The sequence below is a fragment of the Amblyomma americanum genome, chromosome 6, assembly GCF_052857255.1.
Source record: "Amblyomma americanum isolate KBUSLIRL-KWMA chromosome 6, ASM5285725v1, whole genome shotgun sequence".
Classification (NCBI taxonomy): Eukaryota; Metazoa; Arthropoda; class Arachnida; order Ixodida; family Ixodidae; genus Amblyomma; species Amblyomma americanum.
The window spans coordinates 26,514,988-26,530,067 of record NC_135502.1 but is presented as its reverse complement, the minus strand read 5'-3'; positions in this window follow the sequence as shown (position 1 = coordinate 26,530,067).

Below are 15,080 nucleotides of genomic sequence, written 5' to 3'. Positions count from 1 at the left end.
CTCCATCGAAATTCGACCGCCGCGGCCGGGATCGAACCCGCGTCTTTCGTGTCAGCAGCTGAGCACCATAAACACTGTGCCAACACGGCGGCCCTGGACAGGATGCAATAAATTTTACTAGCAATAGATGATGTGATGGCAGTCACCAAGATAATGAGATATAAAAACACAAGCTCGTCCACAAGACACTAATTGTGTCTGGTCCTGGTTCAAAACGACTGGATTTCGTCGGAGGGAAGGAAGATGGAATGCGAGTGACATCAGAAACCCAGCGGTAAAGTTAAGTGCCTCTATGAGAGGAATGCCATTGTGCAGCCCATTGCCTAGGGACAGAAGCTGCAACGGCGGTCCGGGAACAACGGCGGGAGAACAGAGAGGAGCGGAAAAGTCCGAGGCATGCAGCCGAGCTGCTGCAATGTCCGTGAGTACATTAGCGACAACACCTTGATGATCAGGGAAATAAAAGCCGAGTCGTATACAGCGGTGAAATTTGGAGTAAGAGATGTTTGACGGGAAATAGAACGAGCAAGGACACTCAACGTAGAGAAAAACAGGAAATGATGGATGAAGATGCAAAGTGTATTGAAATGCTTCTGTGAGGGCCAAACACTGAGCCCCGTAAGCGCTCGTGACAGGATGGAGAGAAAATTTGCCAACTTTCGTAATACGGCCTGATGGACCAATGACCACAGGTGCCGCCCCTGATAAGGAAGTGGTGTAGGCGGCTTCTGTAAAAATAGCCAGACACGCTGATTGGCGAGATCAGCGGTCGCGGCAGGAGTAAGGTGCTCATGTGGAAATCATGAAAGAGTAGAGAGATTATGAACCCTCTTGTCGTATGCCACCTGGGCATCAGCAGGGTGAAAAGAACGAGAATCAAAACTGACAGCTTCATTTAAACAGAAAGTGCGGAATTGAGGGCTGGCACTGAAAAATCCTATTTAAAGCGGAGGAGCAGCCGCCAGAACATAACTTGCAACGAAGCCGTCCGTGTAGAGCAATATGCGCCAGTAACAGCTAAGAGAAACTCGCCGGTACGTATTCCAGGAGACGGAGGCCACCAGACATGGGAGGTACATGCAATAGCCGGAGTAAAAATTTGTAAGGTGGCTAGTTTTTATAGCACAATATCCCCAGCGGCCTGCGATAGCTCTCAGCAATAGCTCTGCCTCAAATACAGCTCTACCTAAGCGACAGCTCCATATCAGTGACAGTTATACATTAAGCGCTACCTCAGAGCTAACTCCAGCTCAGCAAAAGATCTATCTTAGCGACAGTTCCACGTCAGCGATAGCTATGTATCTAACTGAGCGACAACTTTACCTCAGCCATATCTCTATATCAGCCACAGCTGTACTTCAGCGATAGCTCCACCTCAGCGATAGCTCAACATAAGTGATAGCTCCACCTCAGAGATAGCTCAACATCAACCTCATCAGCGCTTTACCTTAATATCCGCACGGGTGAGGCGTACTTCCGTCACGAACGCACAAGGTATACATTCTCAAACGCGCCCGCTCCTGGTTACACCTGAATAGCACTTTCAACGACCAGTTGATAAGCACGACAATGTTTGGTTGCCACATACTAGGATGACGACGGCGCTTTCGAAGGAGAAAGTTCAGTATATAACTATCGTTGTATGAAGGGGATAAGCACACAACACAAAGACGAAGGAAACCAAGAGAAATCAATAAAAGGGTAGGCATTCGTGGGCCGAAATCAGTTGTTCAGGCTCTACTTAAGGGGAAGTGTCTGGCTGAAACGCACTTCTCATAGCATAGTCACTAGGTTTCTGCTAAAACATGAGACCCGGGAAGCCCTGGCTGTCAGTTTTTCTGAAAAACAAGAAAAAATAAGATGTTTATTATATAAGGTTTTATAAGATGTTTTAAAATACGCCCCATTTTTCAAACGCCGGCGGAAAGCTAGATAAAACAATCTGAGACGGAAATAGCGCTCTTACAAACTGAATTAGGTACCTTTGCGATCTACCAAAGGGTGCTTCTGAAAATTCCCCGCGAACGCGGAGTTGCATAACACACTACGCCCGGCAACAGAACAACCGTTATTTTTGCTCGTACGCAGGGCTTCGCCGTCTCAAACATAGCAGAGCGGAAAAGCAAGCTTTACAAACACTACAGCGAGGCGAGCAACAGATTTGATGCTATATGTGGAGCCCTTATTCTTTATCTACACGAATAACACGTTCGCATGAAAAAGAGAGCAGGATTTCGGTAAATTGTTACAAAACCATGCAAACAAAAACCTAAACCGAAATAGTGAGATCAATTAGACCAAGTCGAACACGCACAACCCCGATTGCACTCGAAGAAGTACAGGGCATAGCATGAACATGATTTGTTAATTCGTCCGTTTCACAGCCATACCTTTGGATTTTGTCGCTTACAATGTAACGCTCAGTAATCAAGGGCTACGAGCTTGACCGGATGGGAGACTGGTGCGTACAAATGGTACTCATCAGGTCCTATAGTATAAGAACAATTGCGGGATCAGCGTTCATACATTGTTTATTTAACGTGAGTATGCATTCATTTCGGTGCAGTCCGCCTGGCGTAGAAGTCCAGCAAATGACCCAGCACAAAAATTTTGGTATCCTGCAGAACCCCGCGCTCATCAGAGACAGACAACAGATACACCGTTAAAGGTTCTTCAATGCACACATAAATAGCTAAGTGCAGTCAGGATTGGCAAAAAAGCAAATTTTGAAGGGACTCAACGTCCTGACACCAAATTCGAGAAGGGAGGGGTGAACAATGTAATAATGGCTGCGTCAGAGTCTGAACTTTGTGCTAGTGACGGGCACCTGTATATATATGATGTTTTCCCATTCTCCTATAATAAAACTTTTTTCTTCCGTACGCTATAGAAAGCACCCGAGCCCCGTGACGTCAAAAATAAGGAATTAGTACTCCCAGAAGTAGCTAATAAAAATTAGTTCGAATTCCCCAACGCTTTCGACTGCCATTAATTCTTATTTTAGGGTTTTTATTATGTGTAACTTTATTAACTGCGGTTTGTTAGCTTTTTAAGTAAGCATAGATATAAATCGCTGTCCGAGGAAACGACTCCTTTTCATCAGTTTTCGCTAAATAATTAAACAACCTAGCAATCATATCGCAGCTGCGTCATGGCACGAGATTGAGCGTGCTCTCATGCGCCTGTGAGCCAAGATGCCCAATTCGACGTTTTTTTTTGTAGCTTGCAAGCTTGTTTTACGAAAAATTTTCACAGAATCTCGTTTACTTTCATTCGTAAAAGCCTTGCCGAGTGTGATGAGCGTTTACCTTTATGTACCAGGGTGGAACGTCGTGAGCAGAACAAACTTCAAAAGACCCATTTCTTATTGATGCGAGCACACACACAAATGAATAACTACGAGAAAAATAAAAATGACCAAGTACAGCCTGCTGCGCTCGACGTAATATTAAACGAGTGATGCCTCAACAGCAGGATGCATGCGAAACTTAATGTGCACGCACCACCTATGGTAGAATATAAAGGGCGTGTTGTTGATAATGTCTGCTTTTATTTATGCCGGTGACTGCTGTACTGCATCCCACCTCCGCACCTTAGGTGGAAAGGATATAAGAGAAGGCAGAAAAGAATTTAAGGTAGTTGTGCCCCGAAACCTGAAGCGAGAAATTCTGAATGAGAAAACTGCATTCACGCCCTTTTTTTTCTGGTCAGCTAAGAAAGATAAAGGAATGCATTCCGCAAGTGCCCCCCCCCCCCCCCCCCAAACCACCTCCAAAAGTCGACTTGAACAACATGAGCAAAAATAGCTAGCACGCTGACCATACTGCCAACAGTAAGTGTCAACAGGTGCACATAATTCAGTCGATGAAACTACGGAGACGAAGCCATATCAAACCGATACCTCGATGAAAAAAATCGAATACAAAACTAGAACAAAATTGAAAAATAAGATAGAAACGACAAGATTATATGCCCTTCCCCGGGCTGGACATGCATTTCGAGGAATAGGAATTCTGTCGGGAACATTTTTTTTTTAATGTAACGAGACAGGATTTAGTAAGGTGTTCTGTCGCAACTTTCGCCCGCTCTTCCCTGTATTGCAGGTGCAGTGTAAACCAGAATGAAAAAAAAAATTTTAAATGTGACATCCGCGGCAATGGGATTCTGGTGGAGCCCGGAGCGGGCAAACCTTAGCGACTGGCCACGTGGCATAAGTTGAGCCCCCGCTAACGGTGAAAAAGGTTGCGCCTCAGTGGCGCGATCAGAGAGCAGCGACGCGCTCTTGCGGCAACCCCGTCGTCTCCGGTGCAAAGCCGACTCCATATAAGGCGGTGAGGAAACTGCAGGATGTACGCGTGCGCGTACCTGCATTGGGTCACATCCGCAGTGTTTTGCAAGCGCCGCAGGCAAGACGGCAACGGGAAAGAGGCCGGGGGACGCCGTCTTGCGTAATATGGCAGCTCGTCGTTGTGCAAGCCGCCTCGCTTCGAGTCACCTCGCTCCGTTACCCTGAACTCGCCGAGGGCGAGAAAGCTTTCCCCGAAAATGGATAGCGAAGACGACGTTCGCGCCGAGCACCGGAGACCGCGTGGTGCTCCCCGAATGCGCTTTGTGGGTTGCGTCGAAATAGTGGCACTCCATAGTGCGGGGTATTGCGAAGTCAAAAGCTAGCTCCGTTAAAGAGTGCGCGGGACTCCTTTACCCTGTATTGAGACATGCAGTGCCATTAACGTAGGCGCTACTTGAAATCCATAGTCCCAATGCCCTGCACGCATTAATAATGAAATATTTCATGTCGAGAACTGGTGCAATTCTTGACAAACGATTTCTTTGGATTTTATTTGATTGGATGGCCACGTGTCGTAACTGAGGCATTGTTTTCTTATTATAAATGTTGGCTGGTTTTTGCAGCTGGGTGCTATAAATGCACGAAGCAGTGTCCGTTAGTTTGTTAGCAGGAGAATGACGTGTCGTACGCAAGAGATAATTCTCAGCGCTGTTAATCATGAGAGAAGGGACATGTTAATATCGGGTGCAAATTACAAGGCAGGAAAGGTGCGCATATGAAAGCTTGAACTAATTTGCGTGCGCGCCCGCGAATGTGCTTTTTTCGGTCATTTCATTTTCTCCTAAAAGCGCTCTTGGTGCGAAAGCATGAATTTCCAACATTTTAAATTAACTTTGTGTTAATAAAAGCACCTGCAGCCAATAAGAGTGAAGAACTGTGACATGCTCGCTTTTTCCGTTTGTCGCAAGACTGCAGATTGATCTTTCGATACCGTATAGGAAGGTGAGCCGATGTCACCCTATCAACATGGTCGTGTTGCACCTCTTCCACGCATTGTCTCTCTCTCGAAGATTCCAGCATCGGCACAGAGGACGGCTATACACACTACAAACCAGCTGAGTTGTGGTCGGCTTTGAGATTTGAGCCCAACAACTCTACAATACAGAGCAGATGCTCTGCGACTACAGGTAATTGCTGTCGCATACCTCATTACGCGAGAGGCAAATGCTCTCCTGTACCAATATTTCCATGGGTGGCGCCGGTGATTATGATGTAAAAGTTCAGCTCGGCAGCCAACTGGCGCTCGGTTAGAGGAAGGAATCGCAAGGCCCCTCCCGTATCTGAAGACGTCAGAGCCAACTGGCACGCATTGCCCGTTCAGTACACGGCATTCACTGCTCCACTACGGAGGATGCGCGCTGATTCGGGATGCTGCATGATGATAGTGTACATCGCGCACATATATGCATCAAGTACACAGGATTGGTAAAAAGTATTCAGGCCACAACCTGTTACAGCTAAGGGTTACAACCTTTGCCGCTTTGCTATTCACTGCGCCAGTTGTAATGATTGCTTTCCACTGCTTAACCAAACACGCATCTTGAAGAAATATCTCGATGAGCGCGCGCGCGAAATAAGGGAAGCCTTCATCATTCAGCAAAAAAACCAAGCCAGTGTCAGCACGCCATTCCTCACCTCGTTCCCCCCCAAAAATCACATTTCTTAATCACCAGTTCTTTTACACGCGCTACGTCGCAAGTTAGCCTGTTGTTGTCGCTGTTTGCACAACTTTTTAGTTTACTCTTTTTGTTTTTGTTTGCTTTTTCTACACTTACCGTTGTTAGCAGCCGAGCTGGGCATGTGCCTTCCTTCTCTCCATCGTACGCTGAGTTGCGCCTTTTCCATTTGAGCCTTCCTGTTTTCAAGTCATTCGAAGCCATTAGTTTTTAAGCTTTCTGATATTAAATCGCTAGGTGATAGCGCTCGTGTTGTCCGCCTTTATGGTCCCATCTTTGGCGCTGCTTCTTAAGATGAACTCACATCAATTAGCCCAACTGTCTGCGCATGCATTTCTTCATTCTACTGACCCACCCTACTATTATACAGTTCCGCACAGCCTTCGTCACCATCTGGAATGTCCGTCTATAAACACCTCCGACTGACCGTCATGGTGACGAACAGCTGTCAACACCGCTCAGGTCAATCAAACAGTCTTCACTGTGACAGCTGTGGCTCATTTGAGACGGTTCAGCATGTATAATGCTTAGCTTAAGCAAGCGAGCGAGCATGGAGACCGTCACACAAGTGCCAATATCGATGAACTGCGCTCAGGTTGCTCAGCCTGCCATTTGCAGCAGCTCTGTGCACTTCATTTTCTGATTCTCCTATCTACAGGACGCTGGACTGATTAACAGTTTTTATAAACCTTGTATCCCCTCTCGCTATGTACATATCCTGCGCTGAATTTTCTGTCTCCCCATCAGCAGTACACTGGACTTTATTTTACCAGTTCAAGTTCCATCCTTCTTCATACCCCACTAATATGCACTCACCCCAGTCCAATGACCGCATAATTTTTATTCTTTTATTTAACATTCCTCTGCCCGCCTTCCTGCTTTTACTGCTTCTACTGCTTTTGCAGTCAAATTCACATGGTTTGTACAGAATGAGAACGGAACAAAACCAAGAAATGAAAAAGAACGAGCATTCATGATTGAAAAGCTACAAACTTAGTGAGCCATATATTGCAAAGGCCGCTAATCCTGACGAATTTTCTGCGTGCGCTGTCTCCGGCATAGGAGATATAACACGTCTCCGCAAGAGTGGAAATGCCCTCGTCCTCAACATGACGCATTGCTTGACCAACATGGCGAACTTCGTAGCTTCGCTTTCAATCGATAAATTCCATGGAAAAACCCCCGGAGGTCTCAGCGCACTGGGAAACACGCCACTGTCTTCCTGAAGCATTGTCGGGCTGTTGAATCTCCAAAAACGCGATCACACAAGTCACGGTTTTGGATGCAGAGTTGAACGTAACTGAATAGCGGGAAAGAAGGATGAGCGATCATTTAGGGAGGGCAATGCATTCAGTTTAGAGCAAAAAAAAAAAAAAATTAACGGGCGGTCGGAGGTCATCCTTGAGTATGAAGCTCTTGCACAGTCAGTGAACTCCTTCTTTTTCGCTTAAAAAAGGGAAATAAACTTCAGATTTGACGTTAATTATACAATCAAGCTCAAGAAAGTGCTCTGCACACTTCAAAGCTCTAAATCATTTGCGCGAATACCTCTCGAACAGCCCCCTTACACCACAAAGACTAATCTGCAGCAATCATCAAAAATGTGAAAACTGCTCCTGTGCAAACATTTTCAACAACTGGAGGCCGTAAAGTTCATATAACGTTCTAATATATAAATATGAATGCCAAGAGTGGAATATTGGGCCAGCCCATGGACTATAGGCCATGCAAGCAGACTATTGTAATTTGTTGTTGGTGTATTTGTACTCACGGCACAACGTAGAAGAGGAGGGGTATAGTTTGCTGAGCGAAAATTGCATTACGATAAGGACTGCAGCGTCCAGGTTATTGGGAGTGCATTCGGTGTTACAGGCTTGGTTTATTGCTTTCGTTGGCTACGGGGAATTTTTCTTTGGATGCTGGGTGGAAGAACCCGGAAATAATCAATTTAAAACTGTTAAAGGGGCTCTGAAACACGTTCCGAGGAGGGGACATCAACTTTCTCAATCACTGCATTGTGTTGTCATGAACACCTGTGCCAAATAATACACTTCTACAAGCAGCAGAGGACCCAAAATCACGATCGAAAGTTGGCGAGTCCTTCCCGGCGACTTTTTCATCCTCGCACCCTCCTCCGTCGCCCGCATCTACATATACATGTTGAGAGATGGCTATCGGTTAGATTCTTTCAGACGTCAAGCAGCTACCATGGCCGCGGCCAATAAGCCGCGAAGCTCCTGCGGGCCGGGAAGCTCTCCCCCGCAGGTGGGGCCAGCGGAGGACCGCCGACCATCCAGCGTACAAAAAGTGACGAGAGGAGAGGGAAAGGCGCGAAGACGCTGAAATTCAAAATTTGACCACAGATAACTGTTTCTACAAAGCGCGTTCAAAAAATTCTTCCTGGACAATATTCGTGAAGCGGCGTGCTTTAATATCCTAGGCATCCGCAACTTTATTATAGCCCCTTTCAGAGCCCCTTTAAGTGGGCTTCATATTTCTCTTACGTTTGCAGCGAGACGTTATTAAGTAAACCACCTCAGAGGAAGGATCATAAGAGGCAGCTACATACAGGTCCCTCGGTGTGCGATGATCATTTCGATCATAAGCGCCACGGACGTGAACGATCACGAGGCAAGAAAGTTTTATAGCCGTTAAGGTCACATAATGTGGAATAAATTTTTTCTTGACCACGAGAATGATTTTAAAAACTTCCAAATTTTTCCTTTACAAAGATAAAGACAACACAAGGTGCCCTCATCTCCCTCGAGAGCACCAACTTAGATGGATGACATGACCATGTGTGGCATATTTTCGAAGGCGCATATTCCATAAACCCTTGTATTTATGAGCCAAGCCCCTAAATCTTGGTCCGTATAAGCTAACCCCCCCCCCCCCCCCAAAAAAAAAAAAAAACAGCGTATAAGGCCACTCTCCATCGCTGGTGGCCATTATGGCCGAACCGACCTGACAATATTTCCATTGCCTTGTCGGTCAGAGCAGGCTTTCCGCCACCACTATAGCTACGATAGCCACACGGTGTCCTCTTTGCCAAGAAAAAGTGCCACATGAAGCTATCGCCAACTTTTTTATAACCTTTTTATGACGCATTGGATGTTTCCTTCGATCGCTGTTCATTAGTCGACATCAGCCTGTTTTTCACGCCGTACTTATCAGGAATTTGGAACAGCTCCTAGCTATACCACATCTAAGCCTGGCTTCAGTGGGAGAGGTCGAGTTTTTTGGTATTACTTATCTCACAGATAATCAGGTGGATTTTTACACAGCATACTCTGCACACCTCGAAGGCAGCGGCATCTCGATGCCTCACCTTACATTTCTTCCAGAAGCATTTGAAGTTTAAACAATGGGCGTCCATGAAAACCAGAAAATTCTGGAGATTTTGGGTGACGTAAACAAGATTTTTGACGAATCTGCGGCTTCAGTTGCTTCTCTCAGGGGGCTTCAAATAGATCAGGGACTGGTCTTTCCAATATTAAATACCGTGTTTGTCGAAACAGATAGGAAAATTGTCCGAAATTGCCATTTTCTTAAAACACTTACCCAGTATCACGTTGTAAGGAGCTATAATCCTTACTCACAGGTATGCCGCGACGTATCCGAGTGGTCGGACACTGCACCGCACAGATAAAGAGGTTTTAAGATCGAACCTCTGTTACCGCAGTGCATTTTTTATTCCAGAAGAAATACAGCCGTCAGTTTTTTGTCGTGTGTCACGTGGTGGAAAACTACGTGATAGACAGCTGTCCCGAGTTCTTGGTAACGTGCGGGGCGTATGGCCGCCACAAAAGCCTTATAGACCCGGGCCGTTGGCTCCGGTATAAAAAGTGCAGAAAGTGCGCCTGTGCAATACCTGTCATTTCCCACTCGATGCTTGGCTATTATTTAAAACGTCATTTCGCTCGCACACGTAGCTGGGACCAAGGATCAAACGAACGCGAACGAAATAGGGTTTTCTAGCTAGGTTACCCGAAGTGCACATGCAACCGAGACGTCCCCTTTTCTCACTGCAAACCTCTCACAGTCTCCTCTTTGCCCTCATAGCCTCCTTGGACCCATCACTGGCTCCTCCAGCAAGAGTGGACGTTAACCTCTATATTGAGCTGTCCGGAAGTCACATGGTCGCACTATGACGACTGAGCACCCAGACTGCCTGGACCTACGCCAGTCTATATGGGCACTGACTAATGGTCTATTATCTCTCTTCTCACTCTGCATAAAATCAATTGTGCTACTGAGCAAGGAAAGAAAATATGCCCCAATGAAACCAACTAAACGAAGCTGTTCGCCCCGCTCTGCGGCCAAGAAAACCGTGCCCAGGGCCCCGACTCCACCACAACCCGCTACGGGTGCGCCGCCTCCGGGTCGACCTTAAGATGGCGGACGGCGCGGCGAGGCCGAAGACGACCTGGGCACTCGCCCCCGCGCTGGCGTCGCCAGTGGTGGCGGCACAGTCGTCACCCGGTACCGCTAGCTGGGCTGCGTCGACGCACCACCGCTCAAGCGCGCGCAAAGGACGCGCACGGCGCATGCCCAGTGCGTCGGTGAAATCTGTTGCTTCGCCAGGAGGCGGCCCCGCGTCGCGATCGATGTTGTTCCGCAGTTCGACGCTTGTTCTCGCAATTATTCGACACCCTCGCTCCTCTGCACCTTTCTTTCGAAGCAGCCCCCCTCCCTCCGAAGCCCTTCAACTGCACACGGCCCGCTCCTGTCCGTTCTTTCCACGTCCTCCTGCGTCTGCAGCCCACCTCCCCTCTTTCGTGCAAGATCTCGCACGCGTGGCTGCGACTCTCTCCTCCCAACTCCTCTCTTTTACCTCGTTTTGCGCCTCCAACTTCAGCTCCTTCTCGTGTTCAACCACTATGCGATCGTTTGATCCCTGCCTTACTTTCCTGCCTACTTACGCGCGTGCGTCACATTTCGAACAGCAAACAAACTTGGCAAAACAAGTGGGAGAAACAAAAAAAGGCTTTGCAGAACGGCAGGCAAGACGAAGCGTGGGTGTTGCTCGCCGGCTCCGTGTTTGCTTTGTGCTGAAACTAGGAAAGGGCATAAAGGCACGGCCGCACTAAGCCTACGCGCCTCCTTTTGTCCCTGGCGTCCTTCTTTTCCCTGTCCTCCCTACGCGCCCATCTCCAAGTCGCCTACGCCGCCACCGCTGCGGCCGTCGCTACTTCGGACGGTCGCCAGGGGGCAGCACGGAACGGGCAATATCGATAGCGCGCCTGCTTTCGCTTTTCTTTGTCTGTGACGCAGTCCGGCTGTTGCTAGGGCCTCCCTTCCCCGCCGCAGCAGCTAATGACTCCTTCCCGTTATGGAGATCACGGGAAATGCGGCCTGCGAGGGGAACGAAAGGACGGCGGTGGGCGGGGAGGGGATAAATTTTGCAAACACTGCAGCAGCGGCCTCGCGCGGAGGGAGGCTCGCTTATTTCGACACCGCCATTGCGCATGGCGCAGGCATTTCATCACAACGTGCACGCGCAACGCGACTTGTCCGCAGAACTTTCCTTTGCACTGCCGACTCCTCCTCCATTTTTTCTTCCCGTTCAACTCCCTTCTTCCTTCGTTCCCTTCTTTCCCCCTCATTCGGACGCAGTGATTGTCAGGTATCGATCGGCGAGGAGCTGGCAGCAACAGGCGATCTCCCTGAGCTCCGCGGTTCGTCGGGCCTTTCGCGCTAACTGGGGCGTATATGTAGTTTGCGCTCGCTCGTATAATGTTCCGTGAACTGTCAGCCGCACGAATTCGGCGCCAGGTTCTCAGAACTTCCGAGTATTGGGTCAGTTTTCTCGCGTAGTAATTATGAATTCTCCTGATCTCTGCATCGCAGCGCACCAACTGCGCGTACAGGCCTGGCAACCACGTACCGAGGAAGGGAGCGTGCACTGCATGGAAGAATAGGCTTCAAACGGTGCTTCTTGTTTCGCACTTACTCCAAGAAATGCCACTGTATGTCCTAGGTGAGAGAAGAGATACGCTTGCGAATAAGTGAAACCAGCCTACAATCAAATAAGCCTCATGCATTCCTTGGATACTACTCAGAAATGGCTCGCACAGCAACTCCCATAGCGTTGCATAAACGTACTGAGCACTGAGCAAGGCATGACACATAGCATAGTGAGCAATGAGAGGTTTCCACGGGCATTCCGTACTCAGAATGAGAGACTGTGATGATGGCGACTCATAAATGCTGTTATGTAGCCTGGTAGTGCCCCAAAAAATAGCCCAAAGTAATTGGCTCATGCCCCACAGCGCTTAATCGGCTGACCATGAGCCAGTATAGGAACTTCAGAGCCAATATGGGAAGTCATGGCGTCACTGCTGCTAGCCGCGTATCCTTAATATGAACTTATTGCAAACGTTTGCCTTAGACTCGTTTACACTCGTATAATAGGGCCGAAAACATGACAATTTGGCTGCCGGAACGCTCGCACTGCGGTGAGAGACGTGGGGTCTAAAAGTGACTTATTGCTGTTTATCTTCGGAAACTACGGCACTGAAAGGTTGCTTCTGTTCACCATTCCGTCATAATTCAGAAACCGAACTAAGGTAGAATAAGCAGGACGCAGGCCGTGCCCTATAACTGCATACTATATAAACTATAACTATATAACTGGTTAGTATGTGGTTGTTTTTCTATCTTCTAGTTAATTATATTTGTGGAAATGCTTACACTACTAATTTCCCATTGATCAACACCACAAATAAAAAAAGAATATAGCTATGCTTTACTTGGTTTCAGTGACTGTTGGCCTACTTCATATGTATGTCAATATAAGTTCCTCCCTTCTTTTATACCCTCACCCCTTTACCCCGTGCAGGGTAGCAAACCGGTTATTCTTCCGGTTAACCTCCCTGCCTTTCCTCCTCCTCCTCCTCTCCTTGTCTGCTCAGTAGCTTAGCGAGGGCCTCGATTCTGGCAGTCTTATGGCCACAGGTACCTTGAGAGGGTTCTCACACAGCTGGCGCCCTCACCGTTCGATCAAGTGCCACGTGACACTCGCGGTAATATAGGACGCTCTTTATTCGCCGCTATCAACGAGGGTGGCGCTGGTGAACACTCTCAAGGTTAGATTACACTCAACATAAACATCCCTGAAAGTAGAAGATTGGAGAGACGCCGCCATGGTTCAGTTGGAATAGCACCGTACCCGACAAACGGACGCCGAAGGTTCGGATTCCGCTGGCGACATGCGGTTTTTTTTTTTTTTTTTGCTTCCAATTTCTAATCAGTTATCCTTCAGGCATGAAATTATTACGCTACTAGTTACCAACTGTTCAACAGTCCAAATCGAAAAACAAAACAAAACAAATTCCCTTATGCTTTCCTTGGTGTCGGTGTCCCCGCCTTTCCTCCTCCTCCTCGGCCGCATGGCACACTATATACACTGATTTCCACCCTTCTGCCTTGAATATGCACACCAAGAAAAGCGACCACTGCAGTTTAGGGCATAAGAAGAAGAAAGTACGCTGGCCTCCTTTGTACTTATGCAGATGTGGGTTCGCTGCGACAAACCTTTGTGTATCATGTGGGCAAGTTGAAACAATAGATCATTTTCTCCTCTCTTGCCGGCGGTTGGCAGTTCAAAGAAAACAGTATTTGGAGGTCCCTCTTTCGAGGTTAGGACTCCCACTGTCTCTTCCAGTTATTCTTTCGTTCGGTGCGAGCGCAAAGGGATTCCCGTCAAGCAGTGTCTGCGGCTACCTTCATGATTACATAAGTGCAATTGGTCGACTACCTCGTTAGCTGCATACAAAATTTTGTCGCATGTCCAAAAATTCTCGATTCTATTCCTGGTAATTAATATATCTTTAATTCATTTGACTGTTCCGATTTTTACATTGATTTAGTCTTCTCACGCCTATATTTCCCCGCGCAAATACCTCATTGGGATTATCTACTGAACCTTGGCCAATCCCCCTGCGTGGGTATGTGCCATGCTTACTAAGGAGAAGAAGAAGAAGAAGAAGAAGAACCCCTCTGATGAAGACCTCGCCGCCTAACGACAAAGACAAGCCGGAGACCGCTAGTCATATCTCAGGAACCCTTCCCTGCTCTGCGCAGTCACCGTCTGTTCCGAGGACAGGAGAGATTCGGACAAGCAAGTCCCAGACGTCAAAACTTTCACGTCTACAGCGCGCCTTGAAGCGGATGCACGTTATTACGAGCGGATCCAATGGCGGCACTGAGAAATGCACCCATGGGACCACAGTAACGGTAAGCTGTAGACAAGCTGATTTCTGTTGGGGCCAAGCCAGAGAACCAAGTAGAGTGCGCCACACAGTTGAGAACAGAGCACGAGAGGCGCACTGGCGGAAGACACAGGGGTCGTTTACGAGTGGCCGCGAACTTTAAGCAATCAATGATGCGCCGTGCATGCGTTTTCTTCTGAATTGTGTTTTTGGTAATTCTAGCGCCATAAAAACTCTGTGCAGTACAGGAGGCAGTATCAAATGTCGGCGGGCATTGTAGCACGCCTTTCCAGTTATTTAGAAAAGTGTATGTAACACTGCGCTCGATGTACGCCTAGCGTATGTACACATAATTCAAACGTAGAAGGCATCTCATCTGAAGAAAAAAGTGAACCAGAATATCTCAGCCAGAACCAGGCATGCATGATAGGCTTTCTTCAGATGTGAAGAAAACGAATGTTTCCCTATAGGAATTTGAATAAAATATGCTATGACTGCACATTATATGTGGCGGAAATAACGGAGTCTGGAGCTCACAATTTTTTGCACGGATATAATACAACGCATTTTATGCTGCATTAAAGCTTACTAAGGGAAAAAATAATATCGCAACGGAAAAATGAGCGAATAGCTACTGGGAAGGAGGAAAAAAGTTTGCGTGCGCAGCGCTTTATGACTTATTGATTTACAGCTTGCAACAAGATGCAGTCATTCGTTTCACCTTACCTCCTTCAACGAAGGATTAAAAAATAAATTCCATGGCCACACATCCGTGCTCTAGCTCCCTCTGTTCCTAATAGCCCCGCCAGTGCAGCTTGCAGGTGTCAGAGCAGCAGAAGCAGT